The sequence below is a fragment of the Procambarus clarkii genome, chromosome 32, assembly GCF_040958095.1.
Source record: "Procambarus clarkii isolate CNS0578487 chromosome 32, FALCON_Pclarkii_2.0, whole genome shotgun sequence".
NCBI lineage: Eukaryota > Metazoa > Arthropoda > Malacostraca > Decapoda > Cambaridae > Procambarus > Procambarus clarkii.
This window is the reverse complement of record NC_091181.1, coordinates 37,354,434-37,359,718: the sequence shown is the minus strand read 5'-3', so window position 1 is coordinate 37,359,718 and position 5,285 is coordinate 37,354,434.

Genomic DNA, 5,285 nt, shown 5'->3' with positions numbered 1-5,285 from the left:
ACTATATTTAAACTAATATTATAAAGCTATAATGTATAATAAAATGCCTCTATTATACAGTTTTGGTCATCCTGGAGCCAAAACGCTTCCTCCAATAGCGTGTTATTTAATGCGACAAATTCAGGTTTTTGAAATTCAAATTTAAATTTTGGTTCAAAATTCAAATTGGTTCAAATTTATATTTATTGGCGTTATCTAACGTAACCAAACTGGTCGTAACCTAACTAATTATAAACTAATGGTTCGTAACCTGACCTAACCTATCATAACCTAACCTAGCCTATTTATTAACCTAATTATACAACCCGTTCTCCAAATAACACATTGCGTTTGGACGTCTATTTTCCCCCTCACGGCTAAAAACTGCTGTACTAAAAATGTTAGCGGCTCGCGAAATTGATGTGGTGTCCCGTTTTCTGTTCGTGGGGTCCTCGGGTCGGTTAGGTTCGGGCACTTCACTCGATCTACCGGTCAAAATGCAAAATGTTCGAGAGTGCGGAGTTCTTAGCGAGGTGTGTGAACACTGCAGTCAGAGTACCCGCGTGCCGTGGCGGGGCGGGTCGGGGCGGGGCGGGGACAGGCAGAGTACCCGCGGGGCGGACCGGGCGGGTCGGGGCGGTGCGGAGGCAGGCAGAGTACCCACCCGCAAGAAGGCTCAGTGGAAATTAACCCAAATAAGCCTGGAGATAGACGCTTGGGATTCCACCCCGCCATCAGAGAGGTCGTCTCCCCCCAGCAGCAAGGCAGACAGGAATGCCACGCTCAAATACCGGCGAATATGTGCGGCGGGCGGCCATAGTGGCAGGAGCAGGAGGAAGAGGAGATTGCAGCTCCATGAGAAGAATCCTCCTTCTCCTACTCCTTCCTTTATCTGGATAGTTACTGCATTTTGGCTAGCTTTATGAGGACGCCTGAAACTGGGTGCGGCCATCTTGTTTAGCCCAACATGTTTAGACCATCTAGTAAATAGGTCATCTTTTTTGGCGCCCTTTTTTTTCTCGCCAGGACGCCTGTGTTGCTCACTCGGGGTCCCGTTTTTATTTATATACATTTATGTAAATTGAAGCATAAAAAATATTTAAATGTTGTTTTAAAAAAGACGTATATAGTATACATGTAGACTGATACATGTATTATACATAATTTACTATATACATGCATACTAGTATATACATGTTTACTATATACATGTATATAGTATACATGTATATAGTATACATGTATATTAGATACATGTATATACATTATCAGGGAGGCCAGATTAGCATTACCAATAAAGTGAAAATCCATTCGTTCAGGTAGTTTTGTATTATTGTAAATACCAAACTTGCTCCGGCTTTAACCTGGATTTAGACGAGTGGTTGGCCGCGCCGGAACCTCGTTAGTCTGAACAAAGACGGTCGTCAACATGTACCACCTGCCCAGCGTGCCCTTAGATAGGTTAGGCTGTGCCCAATCTGTTAAGCTCTCTTCTCCACCACTACCCTTCACACACACATCCTTGAGTGATGTCAAACCTCTATGCTGATCACCTGATGTGCCCCCCCCCCCACCCCAGACGCACAGACAAACGGACACAGAAAAATAAAGAGGGAAAGATATTGGAGGTATTCAAATGTTAGTGGCATAAGAATTAGCATAGAACTTGGCCAGCTCATCAAGACGTTTGTAAACTGCTCCTTAAGAAGAGAAAAGTGCTTGGAGGAGCGGGAGGAGGCCGCTCCTGTGATGGAGGCACCCGGCGGCCAGGGGACTGTCATGAGTGTAATGGGCGGTGATAAAATAATAGTTGGTGTTGTTGTGTTTAATGTAGACGGCATCGTGGGTGTGTGTGTGGGTGTGTTAGTGTACGTCTGTGTACTCACCTAATTGTACTCACCTAATTGTGCTTGCGGGGGTTGAGCTTTGGCTCTTTGGGCCCGCCTCTCAACTGTCAATCAACTGGTGTACAGGTTCCTGAGCCTACTGGGCTCTATCATATCTACACTTGAAACTGTGTATGGAGTCAGCCTCCACCACATCACTTCCTAATGCATTCCATTTGTCTACTACTCTGACACTGAAAAGTGCGTGAGTGTGTGAGTACGTGTGTGTGTGTACTCACCTAGTTGCGTTTGCGGGGGTTGAGCTCTGTGTGTGTGTGTGTGTGTGTGTGTGTGTGTGTGTGTGTGTGTGTGTGTGTGTGTGTGTGTGTGTGTGTGTGTGTGTGTGTGTGTGTGTGTGTGCCTGTATCAGCTTGCACTCACCTACTTATACTCACTAAGAAGTACTTGAAGGGACGAGCTAGCATTCAAAGCACTTACCTTCTTTTGAACGTTTTTAGTTTAATACAGTGATTCAGTTCTCAGGGTTTTAACACAAAATTGACAACTAAAATTGTTTATTCAGTTACCTTTAGCAACTTTGTCTAACCAAATCCACCTGTAAACGACTCTTAACACTGAAGAAGTTTACTCTAACAGCTCTGTAGCTTATTTGTGTGTATAGTTTCAGTCTGCAGCTTCTAGTTTTTAACAATGCCTTATCTACTTTGTATATTCTTTGGTATCTTTTATATCGTGATCATGTGTCCCCCGTCTGTCCTCTCCTGCAGTGCGTTGAGGTCCATTTCATCAGCGTTTTGTTTTATAACGCATGCCCCTCGGCTCCGAAACGAGTCTTGTTCCACATTTCTGAATCTTGTATAATTTTGCCTTGTATTTTTTCATTAGGGTTCAATACCGGAGCTTCATATTTAAAAAGTTGATCTAACGTTGGTTTTATATACAACTGGATGGTTTGTGTGTCCGTAAATACACGGACTTTGGGATGTTATTCTGCTTGTGTGGGCTTGGGAGCCGGTCGGCCGAGCGGACAGCACGCTGGACTTGTGATCCTGTGGTCCCGGGTTCGATCCCGGGCGCCGGCGAGAAACAATGGGCAGAGTTTCTTTCACCCTATGCCCCTGTTACCTAGCAGTAAAATAGGTACCTGGGTGTTAGTCAGTTGTCACGGGCTGCTTCCTGGGGGTGGAGGCCTGGTCGAGGACCGGGTCGCGGGGACACTAAAAGCCCCGAAATCATCTCAAGATAACCTCAGGATAACCTGTAATCTTGTATAGTCTGCTCACTCATGGTGCAATCATCGTAACTTTCTATTTGCCTGGGGTAAGTTCTCAAAATCAAAACCATTTCTGGAGTGTCAAAAGTCCTTTGAAGGCTAGGGGCTTAGGCTCGTCCTGGGCTTTGGATGACAGAGGATTCAAGTACTGCTGTTCCACCGGTGTCTTAATTCTTACCTATTTACTCTTCGTTCTTGTATTTTCCTTGTGAGACATGTCTTTCCTGTTCTATCTTTTGTTATGCTCATTTTGCTGATCCTCTTTGCCCCCTCCCCACCCACACTGTATGTAAGAGCAAGTTCACATGATCTTCCTTGTTCCTTTATCTCTCCGAGGATTCTTCGAATTGGGTCGTTATGTTGTTTATCAAGCCTTTTGTGCTGACTTTCCTCTGTTTTTGATTTCCCATTTCTTCAGGATTTCTCTATTATGGTATTCCGCTTTATGGTATGTTGGTGTTGCATTCTCTCCCTCTCTTTCTACAGTCTTCTTTGTCACTAATGTTTAGAAACACAGGAGTCGCCAGCCCCGAGGTACTCAGTGTCTTGTAAACTTACAATAAACTAGGCTACATGTGTAGCCTATGTGTAGTTATCAGCTAGGCTACATGTGTAGCCTATGTGTAGTTATCAGCTAGGCTACATGTGTAGCCTATGTGTAGTTATCAGCTAGGCTACATGTGTAGCCTATGTGTAGTTATCAGCTAGGCTACATGTGTAGCCTATGTGTAGTTATCAGCTAGGCTACATGTGTAGCCTATGTGTAGTTATCAGCTAGGCTACATGTGTAGCCTATGTGTAGTTATCAGCTAGGCTACATGTGTAGCCTATGTGTAGTTATCAGCTAGGCTACATGTGTAGCCTAGCTGATAATCTCTATTTTTTCTTTTGTTTTTCTCTATAAAATGTTTGCATCAGGAAGTTCCTGTCTGTCACTTCAATGAGCTTTGTTCTCTTCTCCTTACCTTGAGGTGCTTCCGGGGCTTAGCGTCCCCGCGGCCCGGTCGTCGACCAGGCCTCTTATGTAATTCTCCCTCTCATATGTTCCATTGTTTTTACATTCTGTTTGGTTATGATTGAAATTCCTCAGTTCTAAGCACCTTTGGCTCTCATTCTTTGAGCTTTGTCAGTATCTCTTTGAAGCTTTAAGTTGAATTTTTCAAAAATTTCCTATAATAATCCATGAGCTTTTTTTTCATTTTGATCTGATTTTCAGCAAATAAATTACTTCTTTCTTATCAAGAAAGCCCGTTCTTATCAAGTGAGAAGCGTCAGATTTGAAGTGGTTTTACCTAACTAGAATCGTATGAACCTAGATGATCACGCAACGTATCTAGGACGCAGCTCATTGGTTCGAGGAAGCGTCAGTGTCACGCATCTTAATATCACTAAAACACTGGAATTTAGACGTTGTGGTCGATTGCGTCAAAAACTGGAGCAGTGCCTTAAGTGTGAGGACAGGCTGGAAACTCACCACCCTGGAAACACAAACCGTAACTGTCTCTATATTCCGCTTGTTACAACTTGTAATAAAGTTGTTACATCTTGGCTTAACGTGTTTATGACGTATAAGAACGTTGTTACAACTTGCTATATTGGTTGTTATAACTGGTTAGGTGTTAAAACTTGTTCGAACGTTGTAGCAACGTTGTAGTTTCGGTGTGTTTGGAGGGCCGCGCACTCTCTTGCTTCATGGTATATTCTCTTTCATCTTCCTAGTTCAGAATTAGTTGTAAAAAGTTATACTTGTTTTTTTTAAATATGAGCTGCCGTTATATTTCTCACTCCTCGCTTTTTGTACTGTGTTATCTGTGTGTTTTATCAGCTCCCTGGCGAGTGTTCCGTAGTGTCTCGTGTTCTCTTTGTGTTCTGTGTTCTATTGCATTCCCAACATGAACTCAGTTATTTTCTCGCATTCTCCTTTTTGGAGGAGTGTTATCTAGCTCTTTCCCGCACCTCCGTCACTCACACCTTCGTTCTGTATTTACTCATCAGAAGCAGTTATTGTAAATAGTCTGTTGTTGTTGTTATAGATTCAGCTACTCGGAACAAGTTCCAAGTAGCACGGGCTATGGTGAGCCCGTAACTTACCTGGCACAGGAGTGGGGCAAGAAGCACGGGCTATGGTTAGCCTCGTGGACGGGAGATGTCTCCCGTGTGTAAATAGTCTTTGTCACTGATTGATT